At 61.9% G+C, this 12,371-nt stretch overlaps 1 protein-coding gene across 2 annotated transcripts in view; it reads right to left on the minus strand.

The window, feature by feature from the left end:
- The window catches only part of AGAP3 (ArfGAP with GTPase domain, ankyrin repeat and PH domain 3), a 213,067-nt gene that overhangs the window by 8,718 nt on the left and 191,978 nt on the right, over nt 1–12,371 (minus strand). The window lies entirely within an intron of this gene.

Consider the following 12,371-nt stretch of genomic DNA (forward strand, 5'->3'; position numbering starts at 1 on the left):
TCTATTAAAAGCAGGGAGCCAACTGCGCAGCTCCGGAGCCAGCAGGGAGGTTGAGAGGCCGGTCCTGGAGCAAGCCAGGGCTCTGCTAGCCCCGGGCCTGGAAGTGATGGGGGCCCCGGCCTTCGCTCTGCTCTCTGTCCTCCGCCCCCGGCCCTGTGAGCTGCAGGCCAGAGCAGGCTCTCCCCAGGGGCAAACAGGACACTTCAGCTGTGCAGAACACCCCCCAGAGAAAGAGGGGGGCCGGCCACCACTCCCACTCAACTGCCGCATTGCTGGGTGACTGCTAGCTAGGCCCTGGGTAATGCTCACAACCCCTCCTCGCAGCCTGGGAGAGAAGGGGTCCAGCCACGGCGCCACAGCAACGGCAGGTCCCCACCACAGCATCCAAGGCAGAGAACCGCAGAGCAGCAACCAGCTCCAGCCTGCGAGGGTCTGCCAAGCAGCCCTCAGCCACAGCCCGGGGGAGAAGGCAGCCGTGACGGAGGCTGGGGAGCACGGCTCTCTCCATCCACGGGGCTCCCATTCCGGTCAGAAACCCTGCCAGCCGCTGTGATGCCTCTTGGACCAACCAGCACTGCTGAGCCACCACAGTGCAGCAAGAGGGTAAATGGCACCCAGGGCTCGACGCCGCTCCAGGGGCAGGACAACGGGACTGGGCTGGTCCTGGCGAGGGCTGAGAGGCTGCTTCTGGGTACTGACGGGCCACCATCCCAGCTGCTCCTGCCCTGGGGCCCACTGGGAGGTTCGGGCCAGGAGGGTGCAGGGGCTTGTCCATCTGGTAAGCTGCACCATTGCAAAAGCCGCAGCGGAGATGAGGCCTGACAAGCGTGCCAGCCTGGGGCCGGCTCCATATAGATTTCCTGTCAGTTAGGATGTGACTCTTTACTGGTAGAGTTAGACCAGGCCAAGGCCAAGTGTGGCCGCAGTGAAACTGGGATAGAGGGGCCGCACACCCGGACAGCTTACCCCCGTCCCTCACACTGCCGAGCCCTTTGTACTGGAGTAGCTACAGCCACACAGGGACCTCACACCCGGACAGCTTACCCCGTCCCTCACACCGCCAAGCCTTTCGTTCTGGGGTAGCTACAGCCACACAGGGACCTCACACCTGGACAGCTTACCCCGTCCCTCACACCGCCAAGCCCTTCGTACTGGAGTAGCTAACGCCACACAGAGACCTCACACCCGGACAGCTTACCCCGTCCCTCACACCGCCGAGCCCTTCGTTCTGGGGTAGCTACAGCCACACAGGGGCCTCACACCCGGACAGCTTACCCTGTTCCTCACACCGCCGAGCCCTTCGTTCTGGGGTAGCTACAGCCACACAGGGACCTCACACCTGGACAGCTTACCCCGTCCCTCACACCGCCAAGCCCTTCGTACTGGAGTAGCTACAGCCACACAGGGACCTCACACCCGGACAGCTTACCCTGTCCCTCACACCGCTGAGCCCTTCATACTGAGCTAGCTACATCCACACAGGGCCTCACACCTGGACAGCTTACCCATGTTCCTCACACCGCCGAGCCCTTCGTACTGGGGTAGCTACAGCCACACAGTGGCCTCACACCCGGACAGCTTACCCCGTCCCGCACACCACCGAACCCTTCGTTCTGGGGTAGCTACAGCCACACAGGGATCTCACACCTGGACAGCTTACCCCATCCCTCACACCGCCGAGCCCTTCGTACTGGGGTAGCTACATCCACACAGGGGCCTCACACCCAGACAGCTTACTCCGGTCCCACAGACCGCCGAGCCCTTCGTACTGGGGTAGCTACAGCCACACAGCGGCCCTAACACCTGGACAGCTCACCCCCGTCCCGCACACCGCTGAGCCCTTCGTACTGGGCTAGCTACATCCACACAGGGCCTCCCACCTGGACAGCTTACCCCCGTCCCTCACACTGCTGAGCCCTTTGTACTGGAGTAGCTACAGCCACACAGGGACCTCACACTTGGACAGCTTACCCCATCCATCACACCGCCGAACCCTTTGTTCTGGGGTAGCTACAGCCACACAGGGACCTCACACCCGGACAGCTTACCCCGTCCCTCACACCGCCAAGCCTTTCGTTCTGGGGTAGCTACAGCCACACAGGGGCCTCACACCTGGACAGCTTACCCCGTCCCTCACACCGCCAAGCCCTTCGTACTGGAGTAGCTAACGCCACACAGAGACCTCACACCCGGACAGCTTACCCCGTCCCTCACACCGCCGAGCCCTTCATTCTGGGGTAGCTACAGCCACACAGGGGCCTCACACCCGGACAGCTTACCCCGTCCCTCACACCGCCGAGCCCTTCGTTCTGGGGTAGCTACAGCCACACAGGGGCCTCACACCCGGACAGCTTACCCCGTCCTGCACACCGCCGAGCCCTTCGTTCTGGAGTAGCTACAGCCACACAGGGACCTCACACCCGGACAGCTTACCCCATCCCTCAAACCGCCGAACCCTTCGTACTGGGGTAGTTACAGCCACACAGGGGCCTCACACCCAGACAGCTTACCCCGTCCCTCACACCGCCAAGCCGTTCATTCTGGGGTAGCTACAGCCACACAGGGACCTCACACCTGGAGAGCTTACCCCGTCCCTCACACCGCCAAGCCCTTCGTACTGGAGTAGCTACAGCCACACAGAGACCTCACACCCAGACAGCTTACCCCATCCCTCACACCGCCGATCCCTTTGTACTGGGGTAGCTACATCCACATAGGGGCCTCACACCCTGACAGCTTACCCCGTCCCTCACACCGCCGAGCCCTTCGTTCTGGGGTAGCTACAGCCACACAGGGACCTCACACCCGGACAGCTTACCCCATCCCTCAAACCGCCGAACCCTTCGTACTGGGGTAGTTACAGCCACACAGGGGCCTCACACCCAGACAGCTTACCCCGTCCCTCACACCGCCAAGCCTTTCGTTCTGGGGTAGCTACAGCCACACAGGGGCCTCACACCTGGACAGCTTACCCCGTCCCTCACACCGCCAAGCCCTTCGTACTGGAGTAGCTACAGCCACACAGAGACCTCACACCCAGACAGCTTACCCCGTCCCTCACACCGCCGATCCCTTTGTACTGGGGTAGCTACATCCACATAGGGGCCGCACACCCGGACAGCTTACCCCGTCCCTCACACCGCCAAGCCTTTCGTTCTGGGGTAGCTACAGCCACACAGGGACCTCACACCCGGACAGCTTAACCTGTTCCTCACACCGCCGAGCCCTTCGTTCTGGGGTAGCTACAGCCACACAGGGACCTCACACCTGGACAGCTTACCCCGTCCCTCACACCGCCAAGCCCTTCGTACTGGAGTAGCTACAGCCACACAGGGACCTCACACCCGGACAGCTTACCCTGTCCCTCACACCGCCGAGCCCTTCATACTGAGCTAGCTACATCCACACAGGGCCTCACACCTGGACAGCTTACCCATGTTCCTCACACCGCCGAGCCCTTCGTACTGGGGTAGCTACAGCCACACAGTGGCCTCACACCCGGACAGCTTACCCCGTCCCGCACACCACCGAGCCCTTCGTTCTGGGGTAGCTACAGCCACACAGGGATCTCACACCTGGACAGCTTACCCCATCCCTCACACCGCCGAGCCCTTCGTACTGGGGTAGCTACATCCACACAGGGGCCTCACACCCAGACAGCTTACTCCGGTCCCACAGACCGCCGAGCCCTTCGTACTGGGGTAGCTACAGCCACACAGGGGCCCTATCACTTGGACAGCTCACCCCCGTCCCTCACACCGCCGAGCCCTTCGTACTGGGGTAGCTACATCCACACAGGGCCTCACACGCGGACAGCTCACCCCCGTCCCGCACACCGCCGAGCCCTTTGCACTGGGGTAGCTGCACCCTCACAGGGGTGTCACACCCAGACAGCTTACCCCGTCCTGCACACAGCTGAGTCTCTCTGCTCCAAGCCCTTCGCACTGGGGTCACCCACAGTCAGAGGGTGGATAGGCAAGGAGCTGGCTGCCTGCCCTAGCCCAGAGCTTCCTGTTAGGGGCTCCTTGTGAGGAACCCTCTCCCGCCTCGCACTATTGCTACCCCTCGGAGCATGGCCATGGGCATTTCCCTCCAGAGCCGGGTTCCTGCCTGACCCATCCCAGCAGCCTGGCAGGACTGGCAGGGGCCTGCTTTGCTCTAGTGGCACAGCCACTTTTGTGAGAGACTCGAATCCAAGAGTTAGAGAATTTCGGTGTTAGGCTCCAGGCCAGTGCTCAGGCTCCTGGTGCTGGGAACATGCCCACCCCGCTCAGCTGAGACTAGTTACTGGAAGAGGACTGAACTGCCCTGTTTGGTGCCAGCTCACTGCCAGGGTCCCATGCTCCAAGTCTGCCCCCTCCCAGGAGAATGCCCATGTGCTGACCCCATGGGGATGGCTTGGCTCCCGACCCACAGCCCCCCTGTTCTCCCCACCCTGGGCGCCGTGCTGCTGATACCCCCATGCCTGACCGAGAGCCCCCTGCAATCCCCACCCTGGGCTCTGCGCTGCCGGTGCCCCCATGCCTGACCCAGAGCCCTCCTGTTCTCCCCACCCTGGGCGCCGTGCCAGCCCCTGCAATCCCCACCCTGGGCGCCGTGCTGCTGGTACCCCCATGCCTGACCGAGAGCCCCCTGCAATCCCCACCCTGGGCTCTGCGCTGCCGGTGCCCCCATGCCTGACCCAGAGCCCCCCTGTTCTCCCCACCCTGGGCGCCGTGCTGCCAGCCCCCTGCAATCCCCACCCTGGGCGCCGTGCTGCTGGTACCCCCATGCCTGACCCACAGCCCCCCCGTTCTCCCCACCCTGGGCGGGGTGCTGCTGGTACCCCCATGACGGACCCCGAGCCCCCTGCAATCCCCCCCCGGGGGTCTGCGCTGCCGGTGCCCCCATGCCTGACCCAGAGCCCCTGTTCTCCCCACCTGGGCGCTGCTGGTGCCCTCAATCCTGCAATCCCATCTGGGCACTGCGCTGCCGGTGCCCCCATGCCTGACCCACAGCCCCCCTGGGCTCCCACCCCAGCTCTGCTGGTGCCCCTCAATCCTGAACCGCCATATCCCATCTGGATCAGGAGTGGGGCAGTGAGCCCCAGGGAGGGGGCTCTCCCAGCTGGCTGGGGGGGGGCAGCGAGCCCCGGGGAGGGGGCTCTCCCAGCTGGCTGGGGGGGGGCAGCGAGCCCCAGGGAGGGGGCTCTCCCAGCTGGCTGGGGGTTGGGCAGGGGGACTCCCCAGCTGGCTGGGCAGAGGCTATCCCAGGGACAGCCCCTCACACAGGCTGGGCCAGCCTGAGAGCAGGACTAGTGGGAGTGTATTACGCCAGCTCCATTAGAATTAGTGGGCAGTGGAAATGAACAAGGCAATTCTCTGCTTCTTGATGAGGTTTTGATGAGGTTTTGAAGACTGAGCGCTGTGCAGAGCTGCCGAGCAGAGCGTGGCGGGACCTGCCGTTGTTAATGTGCGTTAACCCCCTGACCCCATCTCCAATGCCGCCCAGCAACAAGTCCTCCAGCTGAGAGTGAAATTAGCAAGGGCACGGGATGGGCGCGCACGGCACATGCAATTAACACGCATGCCACCGAGTCGAGCACAGCTCCCTGTGCTAAGCCCCGCAGCCCCATGGAGCCAGCGCTGGGGAAGGGAAGCACCCACACCACCAAGCAGTCAGTACGGGGGTAGAGGGACCCATCCCCAGCCCCCAGGGAGTGGGAAGTCAGCCCCCTTCTGCCAGGGAGGGGGGCAGTCAGGCAGCACAGACTTCCCTTCCCTTGGTGTGACAGCCCAGCTCCCAGAGCACCCTGAGGCCGGGGAGAGGAGGCAGCAGGAGGATGGATCGATCTCATCTGGCAGCAGCAGGAGCTGCTGGTGCTTGACTAAGGTCTTGGGGCTCCCGGCCCTCCAAGGGGGCACGGGAAGGAAGGGCCAGCTCTGGGCTGGGGGTGACAGAAGGAGCGGGACTGGGCTGGTTCCCAATGGGAAGCTGCCTGGGCCTGTCTGACTGCACTGACCCCAGAACCCAGGGCCTTGCCCTCCGAGGTGCGAGAGCACAACCCCGGAGAGCTCTCCCACGGAGTAAAGCTGGGGGCTCCCTGGCACTAGCCAGGGCAAGCTACGCTGCAGCAGCTGTGGGTGTGAGAACACCGAGCCCCGTCCCCCGGAGCAGAGGGCACTGCGCTAGGGCCAGTGCGCACAGGCGCATGGGAGTGCTGAGCACCCTCTCTTCTGGACTGCAGGGGCAGCACTGCCCAGCATGCAGGACACAACCACCTCTTGGCATGCAGGGTGGCAACCCGCAGAGCATGCTGGCACTCCCCACAGCGTGCTGGGCATAGGGCCCCTGGGGCGGCATCACCCACAGCACAATGGGCATAGGGCCCTGGGGGCATGGGGTGGCATCACCCACAGCATGCTGGGCATAGGGCCTTGGGGGCACAGGTGGCATCACCCAAAGCATGCTGGGCATAGGGCCTTGGGGGCAAAGGGTGCCATCCCCCATAGCATGCTGGGCATAGGGCCCTGGGGGCACAGGTGGCATCACCCAAAGCATGCTGGGCATAGGGCCTTGGGGGCATGGGTTGGCATCACCCACAGCATGCTGGGCATAGGGTCTTGGGGGCATGGGTTGGCATCACCCACAGCATGCTGGGCATAGGGCCTGGGGGCACAGGTGGCATCACCCACAGCATGCTGGGCATAGGGCCTTGGGGGCACAGGGTGGCATCCGCCACAGCATGCTGGGCATAGGGCCTTGGGGGCACAGGGTGGCATCACCCACAGCATGCTGGGCATAGGACTCTGGGGGCACAGGGTGGCATCACCCACAGCATGCTGGGCATAGGGACTTGGGGGCACAGGGTGGCATCCGCCACAGCATGCTGGGCATAGGGACTTGGGGGCACAGGGTGGCATCCGCCACAGCATGCTGGGCACAGGGCCTTGGGGCATGGGGTGGCATCACCCAAAGCAACAAACCTAGCAAGGGAGCAGAGCCTCCAGCAGAATAAGGAACTGGAGCTTCACACCCAGAATCAAGTGCTGCCTCTTGGAGCAGAATCCACTTCGGAGATGCCCCTGCCCTCGCCCCTGGGCCGACACCCCCAGTGCCTCACTCCTCCCCTCCTCCTTCAGGACCCTCCCCGAATTCACCCTGTCCCTCACTCTGCCTTGCCATGGGGAAGGGGCAAGGGCCTAATGGTGCAGAGAGAAGGAGAGGAAGTGCTGCCGGGGTCATGGCTGGCAGCAGGGGAGCGGCCCCTGCTCATACAGGATCACTCTTGCCCAGCTGAGGCCGAGCTGCAGCCCCCTTCTCGCCCCAGGCCCAGCAGCAGGGGCAGACGGCAGGCCCGTGCCTGGGGCTGGCAGGCGGCCGCGGGGTGTCTGTTTGCAAGCTGCCAGTGTGTCACTGTATTGTGATGAGGTGTTTGGGATATCAACAAATTAGCAGGCGTGGGGAAGAGAAGGATGCAGGCGCCATTCGTAAATGTCAGCTCGCTGCCTCCTCATTTTGCAGCTCATTAAACCCAATATTCTAACCTGTATTAGTACAACGGGAACAGGCCCCTCCGAGGAGACAAGCCTCTGGGAGAACCACAGCAGCAGGCATGGAGTGGAGACTCCCACTGCGCGTCCCCCCGCCTGGGGCCCAGCAGGACCAACAGCGCCCTCACCTGCCAGCTAGCCCAGCCCACCAGCCAGACCCCCAAGGACCCCGTCAGCTCCTGCCTCTCGGGAGGTACCCGATGAGGGGGGGTGCGCAGAGGGGTGGCCGAGGGGCACACAATGGGGGGCCGTGGGGTGTGCACAGGGATGGTGGGGTCAGACCGAGGGGCACCCAGTGCTGGGACAGGGGTTTGGCACGTATGGAGCAGGGGGGGTTGTACCAAGGGGCACACAGGGGTGGGGGGTGGGGTACATACAGAGTGGGGGGGTTGTACCAAGGGCACACAGGGGTGGGGTGGGATTACATACAGAGCAGGGGTTGTACCAAGGGGCGCACAGGGGTGGGGGCTGTACATACAGCATGGAGCAGGGGTTGTACCAAGGGCGCACAGGGGTGGGGGCTGTGGCACATACAGAGCAGGGGAGGTTGTACCAAGGGCACACAGGGGTGGGGGGTGGGATTACATACAGAGCAGGGGGGGTTGTACCAAGGGGTGCACAGGGGTGGGGTACATATAGAGTGGGGGGATTGTACCAAGGGGCGCACAGGCGTGGGGTACATACAGAACGGGGGGGTTGTACCAAGGGGGGCACAGGGGTGGGAATGGGGTACATACAGCACAGGGGTGTACCAAGGGTGCAGGGTGGGGGTGGGGTACATACAGAGCTGGGGAGGTTGTACCAAGGGCACACAGGGGTGGGGTGGGATTACATACAGAGCAGGGGGGGTTGTACCAAGGGGCGCACAGGGGTGGGGGGCTGTGGCCCGTATGGAGCAGGGGGGTTGTACCAAGGGGCGCACAGGGGTGGGGCACCTGCAGAGCACGGGGGCTGCCCCAAGGCGCACACGGGAGGGGCGAGGCGTGCACACGAGGTCGAAGGGGCAGGCGGAGGGGGTGGCCAGCAGGGGGCTGGGGCGGCCGCCTGCCAGCGGAGGAGGGAGCGCAGGAAGGCCGCGTTAGGGCCGAAGGAAGGGGTTCCAGGGAAGGGGAGCGTGCGGGTGACGGTGTCTGCGTGGGGCAGGAAGGAGCTGAGCGCTACCAGCCGTAATCCCCGGCAAGCTGGTAAATGCAGCTCAGAGAAGTGTTTCCAGCCAGCGAGATGGGCGCTCCCGACAGCCCCTGACAGTCTGCATTAATCACGCCCGGCGCCCAGCACAGCTCTTTACTGGCCATCAATTTCCCCCGGGTTTTCAAACTACAAAACAAAGACAAAAGTGCGTCGTTTTGCCGCCGCTGAGAAGCACATTAAGGGGCTGTCAGCTTCTCGCCATGCACCCTGCATCACTCTTTAAGCACATGAGAAGTTCATTATCCCTGGAGCTCTGGCAGCCATGGGGATGCTGGGCTAGGGAGCGTCGCAAAGGCGCCCGCTGCCAGCACATCCCTCGCATGCTCGCCTGGGCTCCTCCTGGCTGCCGAGAGCCAAGCCAAAGGGCTGGAGCGGCTGGGGGAGCCTAGGGCGACAGCCTGGGGCTGATGGGCAGGGTTCTGAGCTGGCAGTTCCTGGCCTGCTTCATCCCATGGAGTTCAGTGCTGGCCCCTCGCAGCCCGACACTGCTCTCCCCACTCTCTCCCTGGCCAGCATGGCAGGTCTGTGGCACTCCCACAGCGCCCCGGTTTCCCGATGCTCCTGCTGCACTCGCTCGTTTGGTGATGCACCCTAGCAGCCTGATTGCACGCTTGCCATAGTTTGTTGATGCTCCCTAGCAGCCTGACACGCCGCTCTCTTTAACATGCGACCATGTAAAAAAGCAACAGCTCGTTTGATTTATGATACTTCAGAACAACTAAGATTCAATTGCTCTGCACGTCCCCAGCTCTGATTACCTCCTAAATGAGATAAACTGATGGCAATTTATCCCAGACCTCCCCAACTTTCCCAGGGTGCTAACCTGAGAGACGCATCGGCACATGGGGCCAGCATGCCGGGCAGGGGCCGTGCCAGGGACAGCGGGTGGCAGAGCATGTGCACACGCTGCCGGGCAGGGAGAGGGGCAAGAGGGGGCAGGGGCCCTGACACCAGGACAGCAGTCATGGACGTCTGCCACTGCCCACCAGGGGGAGGGTTGTCTCAGGTCTGGGAAGTGGACTCCAGCCGTCTACATGGGAATATTATTTCCCCTGAAGTAAGTGACTTGCTACAGGCAAAGCCATGGGCACACTGAGCGCCCTGCTTTGCCCTGCAAAACCACGGTGGCAGCTGGGCAGACCTGTCGGCAGCCTCATGCCTGGGCCTGTCTGACAACAGGCAGCACCCGTGCAGGCAGGCACTAGTGCACTCGAGGCTGCTGCTGACCCAGGCTGCCTCGGAGAACACAGAGCTGGAATGTGTAACCCCACAGAGCTGGCAAAACACAGTTTCAGGGGCCGCTCCCCCCTGGCAAGCCCTCCCTGCTCCTCAGCGTGGGCGAGAGCCAGCCTCAGTCCCTCTGGCAGATGGCTCCACGACAGGACGCTGGCTCCTCGCAGAGCACGGCATCTCTGTCCCTGAAGGCCCAGCCCCCCCACCCAGGGGCTCTCTCATTTCCCCAGCATGGTCACTGCTCCAGGAGGGCCTGGCCATCGAGGGGGAGACCCAGCGCTATGGCTAACAGCAGCGATTCCGGGAGGCTATGACAGCGCCTGCACCAGGGCTTCCGCCGACCTGACTATGAGAGAGGGGGAGGGCCTAATGTGGGGGGCAGATAATCCCCATCAGCTCCTGTGGGGTTCTTCCACCTGCTGCTGCAGCACCAGGTGCTGGCCACTGGCCGAGGCTGGGCACTGGTCTAGTGCTATGCAATGCCTCAGAGAACATCAAATGCCAAATTACCCCCACTGCCAAGCTTCCCGGCGTGGCCCGTCCTGCATGCGTCTGGCTGGCTGGGGCCGCCCCACGCAGTGCCACGTCCAGCGCTCAGTAGTGCTGAAGGGGCCCTGGCAGGGTGCAGGACGTCTGAGCCTGGGAGGAGGGTCCTGCCAGTCCCAGCCCAGAGGAGGGCTGAGCTGGGCTCCCCCAGAAGGAGCACACAACTTGGCCGAGGAGGTTTCTGTTGAGTATAGGCGTGACTGAGACATTTCCCAGCCATGCTACAGAAGCTGCCTCAGACCGAGCAGAATGGGGCCTACAACTGCCAGCTACAGGGCTCCTGGCTGGCTACGGCTGGACTGCATTGCCACCCTGGGAGGAAACAGGGCTTCTCCTTAGGAGCAGCCCCAAACGGCACAAACAGCCTGGGGCGGGAAAAGGCTTTGTCCTACCCAGAGAACACTGCAGCTCAGGGCCCTCCCTGAGCCCCAGTTAACAGCCCTGTCTTCCCCAGCCAAGGGGTGAGATTCCAGAGAGACTAACAGAATTAACCCAACTTTTCAGTGCTTGGCTTCGCATCCTTATCCTCTTTTTAACACAGGAAATTGCATTAGTAACGTACGTTTTTTAAAAAGCACACATTCTATGATTCCATGTCCCTCTGGCCAGCCTATGCCCCTATACTCCTGCTCCCCCAGCCTCACCCCGCCCTCAGTGTCCCAGCCCCTGCACTGCAGCAGCAGGCAGCTGCTCCCCCTCCTCTAGGCGCCTGCAGCCTGGGCACCAGCAGGGTGAGGACTGAGCGCACAGCACAGGGGTCCCCCTACACTCAGGGCTGGCGCCTGGCACCACAGGAGCCTCTGGCAGCCGGGAGGGGCAGTGACAAATGAATCATAGAATCATAGAATATCAGGGTTGGCAGGGACCTCAGGAGGTATCTAGTCCAACCCCCTGCTCAAAGCAGGACCAACCCCAACTAAATCATCCCAGCCAGGGCTTTGTCAAGCCGGGCCTGAAAAACCTCTAAGGAAGGAGATTCCACCACCTCCCTAGGTAACCCATTCCAGTGCTTCACCACCCTCCTAGTGAAATAGTGTTTCCTAATATCCAACCCAAGCCTCCCCTACTGCAACTTGAGACCATTTTGGTACATGACATTTCACTGGCAAATGAACTTTGATGGGACAGAGAAATGCACATTGGAGGGGAACATTGTAACTCCTCGTACACTGACGGGTTCTGAGTTAACTCTCAACTCAGGAACGGGACCTGGCCTCACTGTAGACAGCTCAGTGGAGTGGAGGCCTCTGCTGTGATCAGACACGTTACCAAGATGTTCGGACGCATAAGGAGAGGGGTTAGGGTTAGATCAGATTGATAGGTTGACATAAATCAATGGTGCAGCAGCATCCGGATCCCGTGTGCAGCACCATCTCAAAAAGGGTTTGCAGAACTACTGGGGGCTCAGAGAAGGGAGAGGAGATTGATTGAGGGCCTGGAAAAACTCCTCTATGAAGAGAGACTGAAATAACTGGGATTGTTACAGTACAGAGCAAATGAGTAATAGGGGACAGTAAAGGTCTATAAAATAAAAACTGCTCTAGACAAGGGAGATTGGGAACTTCTCTTCGCCTTGTCTCCTAACACAGGAACAAGGGGACACGCCATGCAATTACGTGGGAAGTTCAAAACACAATGCATCGTTAGACAGTGGAACTCCCTGTCCCAGGCAGCTGTTGAGGCCAAGAACGTAGCCAGATTCAAAGAGGTGTTTATATGGATATGGATATTTATATGGATATCCAGAATTTCCAGAGTTGTCATAATTAGCGCTAACAATTGTGGAAGGGATATTATAGCTCATGCTTCAAGGCTCAGAGATTGCTGTAACTATGAGAGATCAGCCTGAGAGCTTGCGTGGGGGAAAAC

This window comes from Mauremys reevesii, linkage group 2 (assembly GCF_016161935.1).
Source record: "Mauremys reevesii isolate NIE-2019 linkage group 2, ASM1616193v1, whole genome shotgun sequence".
Classification (NCBI taxonomy): Eukaryota; Metazoa; Chordata; order Testudines; family Geoemydidae; genus Mauremys; species Mauremys reevesii.